The sequence below is a fragment of the Equus przewalskii genome, chromosome 13 (genome assembly GCF_037783145.1).
Source record: "Equus przewalskii isolate Varuska chromosome 13, EquPr2, whole genome shotgun sequence".
NCBI classification, from domain to species: domain Eukaryota; kingdom Metazoa; phylum Chordata; class Mammalia; order Perissodactyla; family Equidae; genus Equus; species Equus przewalskii.
Genome location: NC_091843.1, coordinates 50,758,017 through 50,782,678, shown reverse-complemented (window position 1 = coordinate 50,782,678; position 24,662 = coordinate 50,758,017). Strand labels below are relative to the sequence as shown.

At 34.8% G+C, this 24,662-nt stretch overlaps 1 long non-coding RNA gene across 1 annotated transcript; it reads right to left on the bottom strand.

The window, feature by feature from the left end:
• Positions 1-4,589: 4,589 nt before the first annotated feature.
• On the bottom strand, positions 4,590-24,635 carry LOC139075115 (uncharacterized). The gene is made up of 5 exons (XR_011525175.1): positions 24,501-24,635; positions 8,052-8,318; positions 7,830-7,943; positions 6,201-6,275; positions 4,590-5,014 (listed from the first exon to the last, which is right to left on the bottom strand). It is a non-coding gene; the product is annotated as an uncharacterized lncRNA (long non-coding RNA).
• Positions 24,636-24,662: the final 27 nt, after the last annotated feature.

Below are 24,662 nucleotides of genomic sequence, written 5' to 3'. Positions count from 1 at the left end.
TGCCTGTGAAATATTGATGAACCAGAAAATAATTATTCCCAACTCAAATGTTACTTACTAAAGACATAGTAAATTATCTGATGTCAAAAACAATTAACATTAAGGGTGTCTTCTGAATTTAGACTAAGTTTTTAAGTGCCTTTTAGTCATAACCCACTGTCTGCTCTACATTAATTTACCATTTTGAGCTTTGCTATTTCCTCTAACAGTATAGTCATATTGTACATGTTATTATGATTGAAATAAGGACTCTAGTGATGTTGTCTTTTCATTTATTTTATTGGAAAGGAATAACTAAGTAGAAGTAAAACTGTACTCAACTTACACAACCAAATTGAAAACACTACTTATCTGAGTCCTTCAAACACTTATTTAATCAATGTGTTTTTAACAGTTACATGCTTACTGAGAGAGCTTAATTAAGAAATACAACGATGAAATTAGTAAAAGTACTAAAGGAAGCCATCTGGACATTTAGTCTCTCAACCTATAAACTATCTGTATTCACTTTATGTTTTTAAAATGCATTTAGGAACAATTTGGTAAGACAATATAGCAACACCAGATGTACTTTGCAAGCTCATTATGAAGCAGATGGTTTTATTATCACACTTGTGTTTTAAAAGGTGTTATTCTATTATATAAGGTTCACATTTATGACACATGCTTCTTGTTTAGTATTGTGGATGGCATCATCCTGTCAGAGCATCTCACACATTTCTCTTTCTTTGCATCTGTTCAGTAAGTATGCTCACTGATTCTCTTAGGAAGAGGGATAAATTATCCAATTACATTGTTGGGAGTATAGTATATTACACAGTTCTAATTTTCTTATTAAGATGATGGCATTAGTATAACTTATACTGTAGGCAACCATGGAAAATCAATACAGATGTCTAAATGCCAAGTCAGGTTGTATCCAGTTTATTAAATGTCTGATCCATGTAACCTAATAAGATTTGACATGAACATTTTATTCCTTAATGGTATTTTTCTGCTATATAAGATACAATTTTGCTTAACTAAGCTCAAAGGTAAAATGTACTCTAGAAGTAATTCTATATTAAGAGACTATAACCATAATTATTCTAGGCATACTAAACTAATAATAAAAATATTAGCCTCTACTTAGCCATAATAGAAAATAAATGTAACGACAGCAATAAGCATGACTTTCTGAAGAAACCAGTTAAGCATTATGCCTTTTGCTCATGCAATAACTTTCAATTTTATCACTTCTGTAGGATGCAATGAAATGTGAGAAAAGCATTTCAAGAAAAAGTGTGACTTGTCTATGAACGCAGGCTAAGTGTCCCCACATCCTGGGAATGTTTCCTGCCAGATTTGTCAAAGTAACTTAATTCTGGATTTGAGTGATCCAGCGGGATTTATCTTATTATCTTAACTAACTAGATTAATATTACTGTGAGAAGAGACCTACATGCATTCAACTAGCATTTATTTATTACCTACTAAATGCTCCTGTGCTAGCCACTAGGGATAAAAACATAAGTGGATCATGGAGATGTTCTCAACGAGATCACAATCCGGTGATAAAGCAGGACACAAATAATTACGTGCATGTGTGAGAGACAGAATTACTATTATTGTAAACAAATATTAAACTGTAGATAATGATATTCAATCTGAGGTAATAAAGGAGAAGTTTACTGATGTCTGCAATTTACTTTCAAAGGCACCTAAAATAAGATGGATTAATGATGGAGAGAGGGGTAGATAGATAGATAACGTCGTAAAGCAAATACAGTAAAATGTTAATGACAGAATCTTGGTGGTCAATATACAGGTGTTTATTGTAAAATTCTTTCAACTTTTCCCCATATGTTTGAAAACTTTTTATGTAATAAAATGCTGGAAAGGAAAGGAAAGCAGGATACTTACAATTGAAATTATGGAGAGAGGAGTGCAGCTGTTGATTATGGCTAGTTTAGAGTAAGAAAATGAGAGTGGTTGGCCATTTTAGTGTGAAAAAATAGGGTAAATAAAGGGAAGTCAAGGAGTTGGGAAACCAGAGCGGGGAACTGCAAGACTCATCTACTTGAATCTATATGAATATCAAAACCATCAAAATTTTCTATTTGCTGTGCTAGAGAAAGTGATAGTGAACCAGTACGTAAATATTCAAGGAATAGAGAGATTGGCCTGTGTGTAGTTAACAGAAACAATAATAGCGAATGACATAATCTAACGGCAGAAGCTTTAACACTGGAGGCTTTTTGGAAGGAGGGAGGGACTATGTTCTGGACATAACAGAGAGAAAGAAAAAGAGCATTTATTCCAATTTCAGGCTCAGAGGCACAAGGGTCATAGGAGAAAAAACAAAGCCACTACCTGAGAAAGTTACATGAAAAACAGTGTGATCAATGTACAACCAAGTCTTATTAGAACATGAAGGTAAAAGAAATGTTTAACGAAGAAGTTGAAGGTATAAGATATTTTAATAAGAACAAGTCACAAGTTCCAAAGAGTGCACTAGCAGAGTTTAGGGAATGAAATTGGGAATACGGCTAAAAAATGGAGTCAGATGAGGTCAAACACAAGTCTTACGGGCTTGAGAGTCCAGGGCTTCAAGTGGGGAATAAAATACACAGAAATCAAAGGCGTGTTGGGAATAGTCCTGATGGCCTCAGAGATCAACTAGAGTGATGAAGTTCTGAATGATGGAAGAGAAGAAGGATTTGTGGGTATCTTACAAAAGCATGCAGAAAGAGCAGATATTTATCAGATAGACTGGTGGGGAAGCAATTTCCAAGCAGTGTGAAAAGGCTGAGCAAAGGCTCAGAGTCTTGTGACAGTGGGGTGTGCCAGGGATTACAAGTAGTTGAGTATTTGTGGTGTATAAAATGAAAGCATGGGAGTCCTAATGGTTGAAGCTGCAGAGAGAGGCAGGGTATTATACGCCATGTGACAAGATTTAAAATCTACCCTGTAAGCAATGGGGAACCAGTGAAGAAGTGTATGGAAGTAAGCGATATGATCACACGTCCTTGTTACAAAGATTACTCTGGATGCAGTATGGAGCTTCAACAGGATGGTGTCATTCTAGAAGCAGAAAGGCCAGCTAAGATGATTGTTCCAGGGCAGGTGACAGATGTTTAATGCCTGAGCTAGAAATGTGGCAGTAGGGATGGGGAAGCAAGGAGAGATATGAGAAGTATTTAGGAAAAAAAAGGACCAACAGGCTACAGCAATTGATGCAAAAAGCAAGAGACAGGAAAAAATTCATGACAATCTCAGGTTTCTGGGATGATCATGGAGCCAATCACTACACAAGAAGTAATGGAAGTTGAAAGAATTTAGTGGAAGTTGAGAGGGCTTGGGTTAGGAGAAATATAACGAGTTGCTTTTGTAACATGAGGTTGAATCCAAATGTGAACTAGTATGGTAACTATTTGGGTTATAGAATCAGGGAATGAGTGTGGATTGCTAAAAAGCTTTTAGCAGTTTTAAATATTGAACTAAAATCTAATTATTCTCTGCCTGTCTACTGCTAGCCCAAACATTACAATCAAAGAATGCAAATTAGCAGAAGGGAAGCATGGAAATCAGGAGAGATTTACAGGATTAATACAATATAAGACATTCTCACTTGAAAAAAATGTAGTATTCAATAATAAATTAAAATATGCAAATAACTAGAAAAGAGTGTATAGCTCCCCCCTTATCCATGGTTTCACTTTCTATGATTTCAGTTACCCTCGGTCAAGTTGGTCTGAAAATATTCAATGGAAATTTCCAGAAATAAACAATTCATAAGTTTTAAATTGTACACCATTATGAGTAGTATGATGAAATCTTGCATCATCCTACTCCAACTTGCCCAGGATGTGAATCATCCACTTGCCAAGCGTATCCACACTGTATATGCTACCCACTCCTTAGTCAATTAGTAGCCATCTCTGTTATCAGATCAACTGTCATAGTATCACAGTACTTGTGTTCAAGTAACACTTATTTTACTTAATAATGGCCCCAAAGCCAACTTTATTATTAGTTATTGTTATTAATTTCTTCCTGTGCCTAATTTATACATTAAACTTTATCACGAGTATGTATGTATAGGAAAAAACAGTATATTTAGACTTAGGTAATATCTGTGGTTTCTGGCATCCACTGGGAGTTTTGGAACATTTCCCCCATGGATAAGAGGAACTACTCCAGTTCTGATATATCATCTCAAGATTTTTGATTTATTAATACTTTTAAAAGCCATAACATTGTAATTATAAGCCTATTACTCTAAAGTACATTGATACAAGATGGAGTCATCAAAACTAGAAGCTAAAGCTTTTCTTTCTTAAAATAGCTAAAGAGTTGGGTCAAACAAAGCTTAATGTTACTCCAATACCTTTGCTTGCGTTAACTAGGAACTCCCATGGCTTCTTTGTTCCACAGCAGTAATGTGACTAATTTTTTAGTGAATGACTAATTTTTTTAACTACAGCACCAGAGCGGTACTATTCTGAAAACTTCAGTGTAAAGCCAATGAATAAAAGACCAACTCTACTAAATAAATTAAATATGCATGACCATAGGAAACCCTGTTTCTTAAAAAAAATTCAGAATCATTTCATAAATGCACCTTTATTTTTGGTATCATGTTCCAGTACACTTAGGGCATAAAATTTCTCTGATCAGTCGATCAATGTAGAGATCACTTTCCATTAAGAATATACAACCATACATTATAATCAACTCCTACATTTAAAAATATTAATATTATCAGGTTTTCTTGTGTTAAATATGACAATACAAAAATTTAAAGTTCACTTTCTGAAAATTGAAAAAAAAGTCACAAATCCCACAGAAAAAGACCATTTCTTTACATTGTTGTGGAAGCTATCTTGCAAAAATCTTAATTATAAGGTAAAATCTAAATCTAAAACTAGCTTCGGGCTTTTGTTTTTTGAGATGAAATTGTTGTGTATGGGTGATTCGTCATTCTGCCAAGTTCATGAGTTCATTTTTCTCACTTCTGTTTAGATAGAGTATTCTACATGGATGAACATAAAATAAAATCATTTAATGCTAGAACATTGTCAAAATTCTAATAAAATTGACATTTCTTAAACTACTTCTGTCATTACTTAGATTCAACATACTATCAGCAGTAAAGACCCATGCAGCATTCTCACATGAAATACAATTTCTTTTAAAATTTTTTCATGATTTCTAATTATTTAGTTTTGTTCTACCTGTTCAACCTTGCTGATCTGTCTCCATTGGTGGAACACTATACCATTGCTCCTTTCACCTCTGTTGAATTTTCATTTGTGGGGGTTGGGGTTTATTTATTTATTTAATTGTTAATGTTTCTTACTTGGATGACTGGTCATACACCAAGTAAGATATAATCCTCTTTTAGCAACAACCAATATAATAAAACTGAGGCAACTGTAAGAATTCTAGTATCTTATTTATAGGTTGGTCGTAGCCCTGCTTTAGCGCTGCTAAATCTCAACATTGAAAATAAAGAAGGTAGGTTTTAACAAGGCAGGATGATGATGTTGTCAAGCAATTGTTAACCTTCCATCTAGGATCTCTGACAAGAGGTTACTATTCATGATTGTTTAATTTAAGCACTATTAGAATTAACAGTTTTTTAATCATCCAAATAATAAAAACTGGAGCAACTCCATTTAAAACTGAGTTCTATTCTGATAAAGAGATAAAGATATACATAGCATTTAAATCAGCAGATAATCAAACACACATAATCAACCACCTTCCCAAAATCTGAAACATATTAGGTCACCCCAGAATAAATTAAGGACTGAGCACTTCAGCATTTTAAGAATTTCTTCCTTCCACATGTTTCTGTTCAAGTCTTGTGTAAATGGCTCAACAAAAATGACCCCTGGATTCTCAAACTTATTTAAAGCAATGATCTTAGACCCTTTGACTTCACCGTTGACTTGATCTTCTCTTCAGCTTAGGGTCTACACAGCCTCTAATATTCTTTCCTTTACCTCTAGTTTCAGCCTAGCAATCACTTCTTGAACTTAGTAACAGAGTTTGATTTTCTTCTTTTTTACCTTTGCTGTGTCCTAAAACACGGTTGCTTCTCCCTCTCTGGATCTTTCTATCTGGTTCACTCTGGGAAATCAACCTGCCTGATGAAACTGCAGCACAGCTACAGCCTCCCCCACAACCTGATTGGTCTGTGAATCCATACTCACCTCTAGATGATCCATACCCCTCTGCCTACCCTGTTTTTTCTTTAGGATTCTTGTTCCTGTCAGTTTATTTTTCTCCTAGAAAAAAGAAAGCTATTAAGGAGTGGTAACATTTCAATTTGTTTGAAATGAATCTAGGAAAAGAGAGGAAGAAAGTAGTTGAGTAGCCGATATGTAACTTCTGGTAGCTACAGGAAATACTATAATCTAGCTTTTCTTATTCCCTGACCAACTGGTTGACTGAGTTGAATTAAGACCCCAATGAGGTACGTTTTTTTTCCCAAAGTTAGTACTTATTTTCTAAAACAAGCATTAAAAAGAAAAAAACTCCTTAGTCAATGTTTCAAGCATGTTAGGAAACTAATTCAGTTTTAAAACTGATAAAGGCTATCAAGTGTTTATCCTGTCTCCTAATGTGACTGTACTCCCAAGATAACCAAATCGTTGAAAAGGAAAAGTTCCTCTTTATATGAGTAGGACAACTCTTAAATGAACAAATGATGAAATTAAAATATCACCATTTTGGAACCATCAAGAAATTCATGGAGTTAGACAATGATCGTAATAGGTACTGATGTCACAGAAGGAGGCAAATGTTCATGCCTTCTCATGGATGCACACAATATTACCAATGAAGCGTTTTTATTTTTTAAAAATCAGAATGCTACTTAGCCTCCAGATCAAAGTAGCAATTCATAAGAAATATAGAAGCTAGAGGACAAATTAAATGACACCATGGTATTTAAGTGTGATTTTAGTGCTTAAAATAATACAATAATAAAATAAATTTTAAAACAAAATATTCATAACATAAAATATGGCTCATTGTTTAGAAGCAGTATAATCAATATTGACACTGAAAGCATAGAAAACCACCTTAAATAGGTCTATATTCATTTATTTGCTTTCTTTCAGGGATTACAACACTGTGCTGCCTGTTGTCCAATGTATGAAAATTATATATGAATTACATATGAAACTCCATACATTTTATTCAGTTTTCTAGTTGTTTATAGCAGGAAGTAAGCCCAGACCCTGTTAGTCTCTCAAGGCTGGGAGATGAACTCCCCCCTCCTCTTTTTATTAACTTGATCTTTAATATCTTGAAACAACACTTTGGTGAATCAAAACCCAGAATGCCCTCCAGCTACAGAACACAAAAATATAAGCACCCTTTTAAGGACAGACACACAGTAAATAACAAGAAAAATGACTGTGTTTGCTATAAAGATGTTGAGAAAATCTTTCATGACATGATAGTTTCAGGGAGAAGGACCTAGTTGAGGTGTTTCTCTGTCATCTTAGTATCAGCATTAATTATACTTATAAACCAGACATATTTTAAGTTATGGACAATTTCAGCATCAAAATTACCCTATTTGTCCCTATAAATTAGCACTATAATTTTGGAGTTTAACCTATGGCTTATCCCTTAAAAAAGCATAGGACCTTGTGGCATCCATTTTGTATACTAAACTTCGTCCTGCTTCGATCTTATTTTCCTGCCTTTCTTTTCCCTTTGCCTCATTTATTTTCTAATTTTATCCTACAACATATTGTTTGTATATTTTTAAACTTCAAAATAGTTCCACTATTCCATGTGTGATTTTGAAATGTTTTCATTTGTCCTACCTTGAATAGATGCAAGGTTCCGTTTCACATAAAAATCAAACCTCAGTGTCCAAGTCTCTCACTATCCATTTGTAGAGGCTTACAACTGTCCTTGGTCATCAGAGAGAGGATCGCCTTTAAGAAGATGTATTGGATGGAGTTGTGAGACTGACATAGACAAGTTTTAATTGGGACCTAACACTATATGGGCAAAAACTGGTTTTTGCTAAACAAGAAACTCACAGTTTTCTGAAACTTTGGCAAAGGCTCTTAGTTTCTCCAGCACATTCTCTTTTGCCTCATGGTTCTTTCAATTCCTTCTCTTTGGCCCACACACTCTAACCAGTTCATCCAAGCAAGAAAATTAACATTGCATGTGTGTATTCTAAGATTTCTGAATTCTGCATTAGCCAGTGGCTATTTTTCTTCTCCTCCTTTTTTTCTTTGTTTATTTTCTTAATACTTTCTGTAGCCTTTATGCTCTGCTCTGACTGATTCTTGTCCTTTTATCTGGGGAAGAGAAGAAGCTCTCAGGATTCAGGTGAAAGTATTGGAGGGGATAAGGAAAGGAGAAAGATATTCTTATTTTATATTATGTAAGTTTCATGTTCTATAATATTATCCTGCCACACTGCATTGCGTTCTTTGGGATAGACAGATAATTGTATGAGAAGGAAAGTGAAAAATGAGTAGGTAAATCAACTGAAAATTTTTTTAACATGATTACCATTATCATTATATTAGAGAAAATTAGGTTCACTCTAATAATACAGAGAACCCATATTTACAGTAGCCCAAATACACAAGTTTTGGTTTTTATTCCTTTTCACTCAAGGAAAAGCCTAGACTTGGTATGACAATTCAATGAAGTAATCAAGGACCAAAACTCCTTCAAAATTTTTACTTTACCATTACTTTCTGTGACCTTCATCTGTATGTTTTTAAATATTACTGGAGCTTCTGCCATTATGTCAACATTCCAGCAAATAGGAAGGAGGAAGGGTAAGGAGGCACATTCACTTAAACATAACTTGCACCGACCACTTTCATTTATATCTCTTTGTAAAAAATTAGTAAGGTGACCAACCTATCTATAAAGGAGGCTAAAATAATCTGTATTCTTGGTAAGTCATAGTTTTAGCTGTCCCAGCTTAAAAAATCGTGATTCTTGTACAATATCAGATGAAGAAAACAGGTAATGGAAGAAACTCTCAGTCTCTGTCACAGTTATTATAGAATTGTCAACGTAGGATATTGTACACTAAAGGAGAGAGTCTGGAACTAAAAAGCTCAGCAATCAATTTTTCAAAGGATAAAAAAAAGTGAACCAATTAGAGATAAGTTATGGAGGCAGGCAATAATGAGCAAAAAGAGGTTAGTGACCCAGGAGCTAACTAAATGCATGCTGAACCCCTCAAAGACCTACTTTGACATTTCATTGGACCAGATTTGGTATTTTAAACAGGAGATGCAGAAATGGAAAGTAGAGAACGTTTTAAACTATCCTTGAAAAATATTTCTTTTAGATTAAATAGAAAATAATGATGGTAAGTGGATACTCACCACTTCTTCATGCAAGAAATCTGAAATAGACTTCTAAGGCATTTGGGGGCAGGGGTGGGGACCTGCTATACTTTTTATCTTGTGGAATAAGATAGTCTATGTAGACCATCCATCCACTACCCTAGTTTCACAGGTGAGGATCCTGAGGTTCAGGAAGATGAAGTGACTTACCCAGGGCCTGTACAGAGCTAATAGGTTTTAATATTTGTACTAGATATGGAAGCATTCTGATTCCTATTCCATGGATTTTAAATCTACTTAAATATTCTCTTGGAAGCATCTAGTTATTCATCAAATTTTAGCTTCCTCATTCTTGGAAAGGTCTCAGCACATCAATTTAGAATTCTTATTCTCAGATCTATGTAATGTTGAGTCAAAAAGCGAATTTAACCAAGAATCATTTTATATTAGCTAAATTCTGCATTTTTATGAGGATTCATTTACTCCATTGCTCAATCTGACTTCATGGTCACACAAAAGCAGCTTTTTATTCATCTTCTACTATTAGTAATAGTCTTGAATATTAAGAAAGTCTGACTTTGCTGTTTCCTATTCAATACATTCTGAATTTAACCAGGTACTCAATCCCACTCCACATCTGTTACTTAACATGAGGGCACAAATTTCACATAGACTGCTTAACAGCCTGGATATTTTGCTAGATGCTGGAGAATAAAATAATGAGCAAAACTAGATGTGGTAACTGGTAACACTGAGTTTAGAGTTTAATAAGGAGGCAGATATTAAATAAGCACACTAATGGCTATATAATTTTAAAATTTATTTAAGGAAAATAACATGACCCAGTGGAAGCACATAATAAAGACTTTCAATGAATATTTATTGAATGAATTTGGGAGCATAGACCATGTATGGTGACTGTTAGGACTGGTATCAAGTGAGACGGTGAAGTTAAGATGCACGAAATTGTCAAGGACCTTAAATGGCAGAGTAGGTGCTTATACATTGCATAACAAAATGTATAGATAAAGTAAGCCATTAAAGGTTGTAAAATGGAAGAATGATCTGATCCCATTTATGTTTTGGGAAGAAAGTTTTGATAACAGTGAGAAGATAACATGGTTGGCTGTAAAACTAGGAAATCAGGAAGATCGGTTTGCTGGCAATTGCAATGGTTTAGGTAAGAGATAATGAGGGCCTGAATCTAGGTAGTGAGACAAGAGAAGCAGGAATGAATTTGAAAGACATTTCATGGATACTTACGATGGGAATTGGTAACTAATACTAAAATGTCAGAAATAAGAGAGATGAGTGATTGAAGTTAACCAAATGTTTCTTGTTTGGATGACTAAGGTCACGCCAGTAAATAAGACAGAACAAAGAGCAAGTATTGTAAAAAGATCTAAGGAATTAAAAAAGCAGTTCCTAATATTGGACCTGGTCTGTTACACACAGTTAGGCCTCAATGTTTATTACAAGTCAGTTTGATGCTCACAGCTAAGCCATGTTGTTCTGCTCTTGAACATAAACAATTTCACTAAACATCAACGTCAAACAAGGTAACTCTGAGACCGTGACTAAATAAGACAAAAAGATGATCATTGTAAAACCCAGAAAATACCAAACATTCCCCTTCCTCAGCTAAAATGAGTGACTGCTGCTTCTTTACCATTTACAGCTTCATCCTCACACTAATTGGCCTTCCTATACATGCAATTTATTGAGATACCCAATCATAGATTTGCCCTCTGCTCTCTGATAGCACCCAACCTAGAGCTCACCTCTGCTTCCTTAGATCCTTTCCAAAATTACTCAAACTAAACCCAAATTCTATACTAAGATCTTTCTAACATCCTCTTAGTGAGACACCCTACATTTCAGTATGCTGTGCATTCTCTCTCACTGCAACCAGTAATAAGCTAAATTTGTTTAACTATAAGTGTGCTTCAGTGATCTTTGGCTTGAAGTCATTGATGTAGAATGGGCCAAATATTAGACAATTAAAATCTTGAAGTGCCTCTGGGCATATAAGAGACAGCTGGAAATTCAGTTTGGGAGTGCAGATAAAAGGAAGGACTGGATATATATATTGGAAGTTATCGACTTTTATGCCAATATTTCCCAAACTAGTATACACAGTTTCAGTAGATTAAATAAATGCACCATGATGTGATCTGTGCTCCAATAAGATTGGAAAGGACTAGTTTAAACATGGTTGAGAGGGTTCTCTACTTCAGAACTATCATAAGATTTACTTTACTTCATGAATGTTACTTTACACTATGAATCATACAAAAAATTTTAAATGTATTTGATTATAGATTTTTCTAGCTAGACCTGTCACTGTGAAGTATTTCACAGAGCATAATTTAAGAAGTTGAAACATTAAGAGTATATGAGATTCCCTCAAAGAGTAAATATACACCAAAAGAAGAAAAACCAAGAAGATAATCTGTTGCAAAACACAGCCATTATTAAAAGTTAACTTATATAAACTTATAATTAAATAAATTATATTAGAAACAAAGTAATTGATACTCAAAACTCATCTCTTTCTAATTTTTTACTACATCATATTATCTATGGTCTCGAGGTTATGACTGTTTGACCTGTACAGTAGATTCTATAAAATAGAGTGCTATTGCACATCTCTTTTGATCTGTCTGCTTAGTGATAGCTCTTTGGCAGCTTGAAATAGGTAATGGTGGGAGTATTTATACCATGGATAACATCAAATGCCATATATCAGGTCTTGATTTATTGTTTTATTGATTGACTCTAGACTTAGGATAGTGAAGGAAGAGAAAATGTTAACAATGCAGATTAAATTTAAATGTTTACTATGTCTATATTCATTCTTTGTAAATAGTACAATGTTCTTCCAGTATTCAAAAACCATTATGCAATTCAGCAAAGAAGTTTCTCTTGTCATTTATGAACAAATGAAGTTTCAACATATGTCTTCATGATTTTCACCTTCATCTACTCATTAACATAAATGAAAAATACCAACCAATATTCATGTCAGAACTATACTCATTCATCACTTGAAACCATAGTTTGGCCAGGGATACGAGAGTTCAGCAAAAATCAATGAAAGCATTCTGTGAGAATCAACTGGCTCTATTACAATACAACTTGACTAAATTGTATATTTTAGTATTATTTGTAAATTGTGTGCTATATGTCTTCTATACCAAGAAAATTTATAATAAACATACACATATTAATAAACATATATATATTTACATATGTATATACACATATGAATACTTTTTTTACAGAAAGCAAGTTGATAAACATATACCAGCATATACTGATATATGTGCCACAAAAATGTTCTCACAAAGATCCATAAGTGACCATGTATGAGGATGTTCAATGTTATTTATGATGTCAAGGATAGCCATCAACCATTAGGACAGTAGGTAGGTAAAATGAAAACTGTACACCAGGCAACAATTAGAAGCATGAGATTACAGTTACGTAGTAAAATAACCCTTAAAACATAACAGTGTAAAATTTTAAACATAATTAGGTAATACATATTTTGTAAAAACACCTGCCCCCTCAAAAAAATACATATCAAATACAATAGAACTGTTCCTTATCAGGGTGGAGGGTGGGAAACAGGAGTGGGTAAAGGAATACATAAGTAAAATAAGAAAGGAAACTTGCACTAACCAATGATGAAAGTGTGCTATGAACTGAGGCGTCTGACTAACTCAAACCTGAGATCACCCCAACTTCTGAGGCGGAAAATGACCTCACATTGAATAATACAGACTAAGGCTAAAAATGGAAGTTGATAAATGGGCCCCTGGGCAAGTGTGAGGAGTGGGATGTTAAAGAAGTATTTCAGGTCAAGAATCCACCTCTACAATTCAACAGGAAATGTCAAAGGAAATACAAAGTTTTTAGTATGTTTTATAACTGTAAAGTTTTAGCAAGTAGTACACCTGGAGATGACAGCAAGGACCAGATCATGAAGAGTCTGATACACCATAAGAAGTTTAGTTTTTATCCTGAAAGCAATGAAAAACCAGTGAAAGATTTTATGGAGGGAATGAGATGATTAGACGTATCTAAAAAATTCCCTGGCAATGTGAAGAATAGATGCACAGTGCTAAGTGAAGACAGGAAGATAACTTGGAAGGCTACTACAGAATCCAGGAGAGAAATGAGAAGGGCCTAATTGAAAGCACCAGCTGTGGGGATAGAAATAAGGAGATTCAGGAGAGAGTTGAAAGAAGGAAAGTCTAAATAATTTTTTTATTGGCTAGTTCTGTGGGAGCAGGAGTTGAATGAAGGAAGAAGTCAAAGTGATGGTGTGGTTGATAATTCCCTTTACTGAGATTAGGAGTTCTTGTTTGTTTGTTTAATATCACTGCCTCAAGAGCAAATAGTGAGTTCAGTTGCAGACATATCAACTTTAAGGACCTCTGCGATATTAGTATACCAGTGACGGAACCTGTTGTACATCCAGAACAAATCATTTTTAATACTACCATCCTCTACACAAAAAAGTTTTCAGACATAGCTATAAAAAGAAAGAAGAATAATGGCCAGAAAAGAAGGCATACAATGAAATTTTTTTTTTTTGAGGAAGATTAACCCTGAGCTAACATCTGCTGCCAATTCTCCTCTTATTTTTTTTTTTTTTCCTGAAGAAGACTGGCCCTGAGCTAACATCCGTGGCCATCTTCCTCTACTTTAAATGTGGGACATCTGCCACAGCATGGCTTGACAAGTAGTGCATAGGTCTGCGCCCAGGATCCAAACCAGCAAACCCTGGGCCACTGAATCGGAACATACAAACTTAACCCCTGTGCCACCTGGCAGGCCAGTGAAATAATATTTTATTGAACTTTGTATATAAAATCATGCAGTAAAAAAATTTTAAAGCTAAAAGAATTAAATTCTAGAATATAAAAATATTTTAAAAGTAATGGAACAATACTTTTTAGTTATATTAATATGTTCATTAAAAGGCGGAAATTTATTCCTACATATTGCTCTGTCACAGCATTCAATAATAACATTATTCTTTTTGTGTTTAAGCTTGAACATCTGTATATTTGTCACAAACTTCATCAACAATTGATCTTATTCACATATTCATGTTTACTAGATAGTATAATCAGATTTGTCAATTTCTCTTCACTTATAGTTGAACACCTTTAATTAATTCTAACATTGATATTTCTTTCACATGAAGCAACACATATGCAACCAGTGAAAAAACTCTTAAACATTAGAATAAATTTGGCAGAGATTCATTATAATCCTATTCACAATAAATTCCAAAAATTTTCATACTACCCATGTCTCTGTTTCTTCAGGATATATGCTAGTAGCGTGGAATGGCTCTTCAGTCAAGAATATTTCCACTACAATATTTTCACCATAAAATTATTCATAGATTTCTATAATACTAGTAACAACTACAGAAGTTTTTCTTCTGCAAATATCAGAGAAAATGGCTGAATGATAAGAAACATGGACATTATTTGAGTTGAAAAAATAATGGGGCTTCTTTCTCTAACCCTAATTCTTACCAGAGAAAAGGCATTGAATTCCTTCAAGGAGAGGCTAAATGACCTGCTAAATTTAACACCCCAGGCTATACATCTTATCTCTTTCCTGGTCTCCGTGGACAAGTGACCCAGAAGTCTGCTACGAATTTCTTGCTCATTGATGGTCATGTTCAAATTAAAAATGTTTCTCTGAACAGGCTTTTACATCATTCACTTCATTCTATCCCAAATTTCCATCTTTATATTTAAATATAACTTCAGCAAAATTTCCTTTAAATATTACTCATTTACGAATCCATAAATTCCCAGGTATTTTGAAACTTGCTTCTCCCAGTCTACTAGATTCATGAAGTTTGATTTTTGTATCAGAAGATTTTGCTTCATTTTTTAAAAATTTCAATAATTTAAGTGAACTATCTTTTTTGTTTGTGTAAGAAAGATTGTCCCTGAGCTAACATCTGTGCCAGTCTCCTTCTACTTTATGTGGGAGGCCACCACAGAGTGGCTTGATGAGCACTGTGTATGTCCATGCCCAGGATCTGAACTGACGAACCCCTGGCCACTAAAGCAGAGTGTGGAACTTAACCAGTACACCACGAGGCAGGCCCAAGAGAACTATAATTTTTAAAAGGTGTGTGTGTGGGAAATATATTTAAGAAATTTAAAAGTTTTTAATTTCCATGTCTAACAATGTTTTTGGAAAGTTGAAGAGTTTATGAAAAATTCTTTAGGCACTTTATTTATGAAATAGAGTGTCTTATACTACGTTGCTTTTATTTACATAATTTCCTCTGCTGGGAATTCGCTTCCTATTCTACAGCTACCTATTGAAGTGCCACCCTTCTTTCAAAATAGAACTCAAAACCCTCCTCTTCTAGGAAGACTTCTAATCAAAGTGCTCTCTTGCTTCCCTACAATACTCTTTCTGTAGCACTTAATACAGTTCGTCTTGATGTTAGAATTATTGAAGTTACTACTCTGTAAATCCATGATGAATGTGGACAAAGACAATGTTTTAACCATTTTTTTTTTATCTGCTACTGAAACTAGCACAACACTTTGCAAAATCGATGCTCAAAAATGTTGATTAAAATTTATCAAAGCCAATCACTGTATTGAAGTTGAGTCTGACTTGGGCTTTAATAATGTTTTCTGAACTTAGCTTTAAATTAGTATAGGCTTTATTGCATAATCTTGAACCTATCTTGGGATAACTGGTAAATAATGGAATGAAATAAATCATATATATGAAGGGAATTATAGTTTATAAAGTGCATCAGTTCACTAGTTACTGAAAAATCAATAAATAATTAGGTGAATGGGAAAGAATGGCACAGTGGTTATAAATCATTAATGTAATTTATACATTCATATCATAGAGTTGTTATAAAACTGCCACTAGTGATTTTATCCAAGAGACTTGGGTTGCCCTCTTATTACCTCTATGACCTTGGGCATATTTGCTATTCAGAAGACACGAACCCCTCATACGTACCATGTCTATCTCACAGTTACTGTCAAGATCCAATGAGATAATGGAAAATAACAGCAGTTTAAATTATCGAGAGGTAAATATTCATCAAGAACTCCACACTGTGTTTTCATTTAATCATCACAACAATCCTATGAGGGTGACTATCATTGCCATTTTATAAGTAAAGGAAACTTGTCACAGAGAGCTTACATAATTTTCCCAAGGGCACGAAGCTATTAAGAGAGAGAATTAGAATTTGATGTCATAGTCTGATTCCAGAGCCAAAATTCTTAGCCAACACTAAATTGCTAAATGACTGTCAGCCCCATCCCTTCAGAGTTTGTATAACTCGGCTATATAACATTAACTAGCTATTTCAAATTTTTAAGATCTAAAATTCCTACAATGGAAACTTGTTTTAAGATTTTCTAGAGATATAAAGTAACAAATCTAATCAAAACACTACATAAAAATTCAAATGAAACAGGCAAAATAATCTGTTAGAGGATTGATTTAGTAAACACATTAGCCCAGTGACTTGCCAATCACCTGTCTCCTATATAGTAATTAGTTACACTCTTTAGTATGTTATATATGTAAAGCATTGAATCTTAAATAAATCCATTAGTGCTTCACTTAGAGGGTTTATTACTGCTTAGTAGTTCACTTCAAATCAAAAATTGAAATCTGAGGGGTTAATCTTAAGCATTAAAGAAATTCAAAACCTGATAGATCCATCTATTTTCCTTCTAACTCAGAAAATGCCATCAAGAGCCTTTCATTTAGATTGTTTTCTTTAACATCCCAAGTTTCAATGGTAATGTGAAATTTTTGGAGAACAACACTGCCACCCAGGGGATAAAGGATTGAAAACGCAGAGCCAGAATAACTGAAAAACACTGCAGCGGTTCTTAGCCGAAAATGAAACACTCACTTGTGTTGCAATCTGTTGAGAGGTGAATCAGTAATAACACTGCACGTACTAAAGATTGTAAATGACATGCTTAAAAAAATGACAGGATCCCCAATAATAACTTCTTTTTTACCTACTCATTCAAGTAAGAGAAAGGTATAGCATTAAAATCACCTTGTTAGTACTAGCCCATAACTTTCTCTTTTTTAAAACCATTTTACTGAATATGATATAGAAAGCTGTACATAATTAACATATACAACTTGATGACTTTGCAGATAAGTATACACTGTGAAACCATCACCACAATCTGTGCCGCTAGCATATCTATCATCTCCAAACGTTTCCTCCTGCCTCTTTATTATTTTAATGATAAAAACACTTAATCTATCCTCTTAGCAAATTTTGAAGTATACAGTATTCTTAACTATAGACACGATGCTGTACAATAGATATCTGGGACTTATTCATCTTGTATAACTGAAACTTTGTACCCTTTAACTAATACCTCCCTATTTTCCTCTCCTTCCAGCCTCTGGCAACCATCATTCTCCTCTTTGTTTCTATGAGTTTGACTGCTTTAGAATCCTAATATAAGTGGTATCATGTAGCATTAGTCCTCCTGTGCTTGGCTTATTTCACTCAGCACAATGTCCTCCAGTTTCATCCATACTGTCACAAATGGCAGGATTTCCTTCTTTTTTAAGGCTGAATAATATTCTATTGTTTGTGTATATCACATTTTCTTTATCCAATCTTCCCTCAATGGACATTTAGGTTGCTTCCATGTCTTGGACATCGTGAATAACACTGAAATGAACATAGGAAATGCAGATATCTCTTCAAGATCCTGATTTTGATTCCTTTAGATATATACCCAGAAGTGAGATTGCTGAATCATATGGTATCCTATTTTTAATTTTTTAAAGAACTTCCACACTTTTGTCCATAGTGGCTGCTTCAATTTACATTCCCACAAACAGTGTACAAGGGTTTCCTTTCCTCCACATCATCACTAATATTGCTATCTTTTGTTTTCTGATTATAGGCATCCTAACAGATGTGAGGTGATATCTCATTGTGGTTTGAATTTGTGTTTCCTAGATAATTACTGATGTTGAACACTTTCATATACTTGTTGGCTATTTGCTGGCTTCTTTGGAGAAACGTCTATTATGGTCCTTTGCCCATTTTTTACTTGGGTTGTCTTTTTGCTATTGAGTTGTATGTGTTCCTTATATATTTTACCTTTATTACATTATTATATTACATTAATTTAAATCTTACATTTAAACATTTAATGCATTTTGAGTTGATTTTTGTATATGGTGTAAGATAAGGATCCAATTTAATTCTTTTGCATGTAGATAACCAGTTTGTACACCACCATTATTGAAGAGACTATCTTTTCCCTGATGTGTATTCCTGGCATCCTTGTGGAATATCAGTTGTCCTCATATGTATGGGTTATTTCTGAACTATTTATTCTCTTCCGTTTGTATATATGTCTGCTTTCATGCCATTACCATACTGTTGTGATTACTGTAGCTTTGTAATATATTTTGAAATCAGCAGTGTGACTCTTCCAGCTTTAATTTCCTTGTTTAAAATTGTTTTAGTTATTTGGGATCTTTTAAGGTTTTATTTGCATTTTAGGATTTTTTTTTCTATTTCTGTTTAAAATGTCTTTGAGATTTTGATAGGGAATGCATTGATCCTATACATCGCTTTTGAGTAGTATAAACATTTTAACAATATTAATTTTTCCAATCCATGAATATGGGATGTGCTTCCATTTATTTGTGTCTGCTTTAATTTCTTCCATCAGTGTTTTATAGTTTTCAGGGTATAAGTTTTTCATCTACTTGGTTACATCTATTTTTAAGTATTTTATTCTTTCTGATGCTATTGTAATTGGGATTGTTTTTTTAATTTCATTTTTAGATAGTTCATGGTAAGTGTATAGAAACACAATTGATTTTTGTTTGCTGATTTTTTTATCCTGCAACTTTACTAAATGTGTATATTAGTTCAAACAGGGTTTTTGTGTGTGTGGAGTCTTTAGAGTTTTCCACATATAACGTCATGTCATTTGAAAAGAGATAATTATATTTTTTCTTTTCCAATCTGGATGCCTTTTATTTCTTTTTCTTGCCAAATTACTCTGGCTAGGACTTCCAGTACTATGTTTAATAAGAGTGGTGAGAGTAAGCATCTTTGTCTTGTTTCTGACATTAGAGGAAAAGCTTTCAACATTTCACCATTGAGTATGATGTGAGCTGTGAGCTTGTCATATATGGCCTTTGTTATGTTGAGGTACATTCCTTCTATACCCAATTTGTTGAGAGTTTTTATCATGAAAAGACGTTGAATTTCTCATTTTGTTCATGTATTGTTTTCCTGATTTCATTTGCTTTTGTAGCTCTATTCTCTCTTAGCTCACTGAGCTTCTTCAAGATGATTATTTTGAATTCTTTGTCAGGCAGGTCATAGATTTCCAATTCTTTAGGGTCAGTTACTCAAGCTTTATTTTATTCCTTTGATAGTGTCATGTCCCCCTGATTTTTCATGATCCTAGTAGCCATGCCTTTTCATCTGCACATTTGAAGAGGCAGTCACCTCCGGTAGACTTTATAGACTCGCTTCAGCATGAAAAGTCATTCACCAGTCAGCCTAGCCATAGATTCTGGGTAGGCCAATTTGCAGCATCCACAGGCAGGATGGCTGGTGGGGTCTGTGGGTAGAACAGCTGGTGGAGTCCATAGACAACTGGGCCTACTGTTGGGGTCCTCAGACAGGTGGGCCTAAGGCTAGAGTCCATAACTTTCTAACAGCTACAATAAAACTAGAACCTATGTGGGGAAAATGTTTAAAGTGGAAAACAATATATCAAAGCAACAGAAATTGAAAGGGCAAATGATAAAATTCAACAACCATTTCTACTCATAAAGTAATGGCTAGAAAAATAGAATAAAACTACTTGAATTTTATTAAACTATTCACCATAACAAACACCAAATATCATTTCAAATGGTTGAATGTTAAAGCCATTCCCATTAAAATCAGGAACTAGCAAAGGATACTCACTATGACTGTTACTACTTATCATTATTTCAGAAGTTCTAGAAAATTTAATAATAAAATAAAATAATTAGTACACTGAAAATAGATGTAATTCTTTCTGATAATATGATTGTATACCTAGAAAATTCTCCTCCCTCAAAAAGAACAAAACACTTAGATAAGGATGGCATAACAAATATACCAAAAAAAAAAAAATTCATAGCTCATCTCTATACTGGCACTACCAGCCAATATAGGCAAAAATGAGAGAACATATACCATTCAAAATTGCAACAGAACCATTAGAATATATTTTAAATTTTACTTGTTTTAAAAGTTTATACTAGCACGTAGTACAAAATTTAACAGATACAAAAAAGTACATGGTAGAAAGACTTTACCTATGTTCCTTAGCCACTGACTTCCCCTCCGGGGAACAAAGATGTTATACAATCAAATAAATGTAATGTGTGTATCTACATATCATTCCTCCAAACACACACAAATAATAGCATCCCATAGTGTAATGCCACTTGCTTTACTCATTAAACAATATATTATAAAGAACCTTCCATTCCATAAATAAAGAGCTGATTATTCTTCTTAATGGACCTATTAACTTAATTAGTTATGTGTTGATTGGCAGGTTGCCTCAAATCTTTTGTTATTACAAGCAGTTAATAATGAATATCCTTGTATATGCAACATTAATTTGTACCAATATAACTGTACATATTTTTCTAGAAGTAGAATTGTTACTTCAATGGCAAGTGTATTTATTTAACAGCTTTATTAAGGTATAATTGACACACAATAAACTTCACATAATTAAAGTGTACAGTCTGATATGTTTTGACATATGTATACAATGTGATACCATCAGTAAAATCAAGATAGCTTGATAAGGGGTGCATAGGTCCGTGCCCAGGATCTGAACTGGCTAACCCTGGGCCACCGAAGCAGAGCACGTGAACTTAACCACTACACAACCAGGCCAGCCCCCTGGAAGTTTCAAGTTTTACATTTAGGTGTATGATACATTTCAAGTTGTTTTTGTATTTGGTGTGAGATATGGGTCAATTTTTTTTTCATATGGATATCCAATTATTTCAGCACAGTTTTGTGTGTGTGTGTGTGTGTGTGTCATGAAGATTGGCCCTGAGCTAACATCTGTGCCAATCTTCCTCTATTTTATGTCAGATGCCACCACAGCATGGTTTGATGAGCAGTGCTACATCAGTGCCTGGGATCCAAACCCTCGAACTTGAGGCCGCCAAAGTGGAGTGTGCAAACTTAACCACTACACTACTGGGCTGGCCCCTCAACACAATTTTTGAAAAGACTGCTCTTCCCTCACTGAATTGGCTTTGAAACTTTGTTGAAAATTAGTTGTCCATATGTATAGGTCTATTTCTCAATTCTATTCTGACTGCTAAACATCCATGAGTTTAGTTGTAATCTAGAAACGTATGACTACAATTTTTGAATGTGCAAAATGATAGAAATGACAATCATCAGGCATGTTATATAGGAAAAGATTACTTTTGAGGTAATTTTCTTTTCTCAAAGAAAAGAGGTATTATAGACTGAATTCTGTTCCTCCAAAATCCATATATTGAAGCTCTCACCCTCAACATGATGGTATTTGGAGATAAAGTCTTTAGGGAGGTAATTAAGATATAATAAGGTCACAAGAGTTGAGCTCTAACCCAATACAATTGGTATCCTTATAAGAATAGGAAGAGAGACCAGAGAAGTCTCTCTCTAGGTGTGCATATTGGAAAGGCCATGTGAGGACACAACAAGAAGGCTGCGTCTGCAAGCCAGAAAGAGAACCCTCACCAGAAACAACCCTGAGGGCACCTTGATCTTGGATTTCTAGCTTCTAGAACTGTAAGAAAATAAATTTCTGATGTTTAATCCACCAAATCTGTAGTATTTTGTTATGGCAGCCTGAGCAGATGAATAACCAGTGGGATTTGAGAAACCTGAAATTGGAAAACTTGAGTCCCATTGTACACACTTGTGGATCCTTACTTCCACTAATTGGAACACTATAATAAAGAAGAAAAAGGTCTCAAACTAGTTGCTTTTAATGATAATAGTTTTGTTGTTTCACATATCTGACAGCATTTAAATGATGAAGATCAGCCCTTCAGGAATAAAAGGAGAAAGTGTTGCTTTCTAGAGAAAGTGGTAGCTGATTAACACACATACAGCATTATTACCAGGAGAACTGTGTGTTACTTAATGAGAGCAGGTTAGTACAATCGTCTCTGTAAAGAATCAAAATAATTTTTGAGATTTTAGCATCAAAAAGGGGAGATGAATTGACATGTTCATGATATATCAAGGACAATGAAAAACTGCCAGTTGATTTAAAAATAAACATCTAAGGTTGCTGAGAGCTTATAGTGTAAAAGAACAGAGGGTACACAATAAATTCCAAATTAAAGTAGACTACTGTAAATAATATAAGAATGAACTGCTGCTGAGAATAATTAACTTCTGTTGGGGACTATGGAAAGGATTCTTAAAAAGAATGGATGGAATTTGACCTGGTCTTGAAGGGTAGCACTGAAGAAAGCGGATCTGGCAGGGGAAGCATCATAGGCAAAGGAGAGAGCTTGGGCCAAGAAAAGGTAGAAAACAAATGCTCAGCCTAAGGAAACTGTGGTGGCTAGATAAATGAGATATTGGAGGACAAGAGGGATGGTGAAGAGAAAACACTAACGTCTTTAAAGAGCTACAGACAAACTTCATATTAAGAATACATCTTCTGAAGCATTATGAACCATAACAACACTTTTCTTTAAAATTAGAAGACACATTTTCCATAAAGCTCTACATTTATCTTTAAGATGTCTTTTCCTATGTATTTATGTGTGGAGTGCCTACTACCCACCTGGGTTGAAAAAGCTCCCATATTCCAAGAGCTCAGCTTAAACGAGGAGAAGATTACAGCATGTGATTTATTAACGGCAAAACTACCTTTATGCAACACTAGTCAAATAGGAAGTCAGCCGTTAATCTGTTTGTGCCCAAATCACACGTTAAACTAAAAGAATACCAATCCAAATACAAGTCTGAGTTACTGTAAGTGGAGTACAGAATTGCAAGTTAATAGCATGGGCTCTGGACAGAGCCATCTTCTTGCACAGAGGCTCAGAAGTGGGCCTGGCTTAAATGGTCTTTTATCACAGTCTTGAAATTCTTAATAATTTTATCTATGAACTTGAGTTTTGTAAGTGAAGCCCAGTAGGACAATGAAACATATGCCAAGAGCTAAGTCACAGGTCATGTGTGGTCCTGCCTCCCACATCCTCTTAGACAGGTTCCCCTGGTTCCCCACTTTCCTGCCACTGCCCAGCAACTGCTGTCGTATTGTTCCAGCACATGCACCCCTCCCTGAGTCCCAAGCACCTGTCAGGGTCTGCATAGTCCCACCAGCACCCATGTGCTTGAGGGAGCATCACACTAAATGCCAAATTAAAAACACATGACAGGTAAAGAGACACCATGGAAGAAAAGACGAAACTTTTTCCTACTTTTTGAATGAGGGGTCCTGCATTTTCATTTCGCACTGCCCCCTACCCCGGGATTATGTAACCAGCCCTGGAGTCCTGTAGCAAGGGTCGCCCTCTGCTGGGAAACTCTGGGTAAGACACTTGGCTCCTAGAAAATCAGCTTCCACCTCTATAAAATAAGTATAATAATTTCTATCTCATTGGATTTCTGTGAATATTTTGGAGATAATTCATGCAAAGCGTTTGCCCCAGCACTTGACACATTTTAACGCTCAGTACTACCAGGTGTTAATGATTAATTAATATATTATCTAATTCAGACTCATTCCCTCAAGTCTCCTTCACCTGCAGGTTAATACTTCAAAACAGCCCTTCACACAGGCAGCAGCAAATGAGCATCCTCGTTTTGCTTTAAACGTTCATTAGCTAAATTTAAATCTTTTTACGGGGTCATAAAAATATGTCCACGTCCAGCTATAAGGTGAGCTGGAACAAAAAACTGTATCTAATAAGGCGTGCTTGTTAGAAGCGGCGGAATCTTTACAAACACTACATTAAAAATTCGGGTCAAAAATTGGTCACCCAAGTGATCCTACTTAAAAGCTTTTTCACACGCCTCCCATCCACCCGGGACACAAAAACCAAGGTCCTTACAAAGCCAGGTCTCGTCTGCAGAAGAATATAATAACGCCAGCATCCTGAAAAACTTTTAAACGTGGCAACAACTTGCAGAGCGCCCCGTGGAGCACCCGCCGGTGCCTGGTTTCCATAGGAACGCGCAATTCCGGCGCATCGCACTCTGCTCCGGAAGTTTTC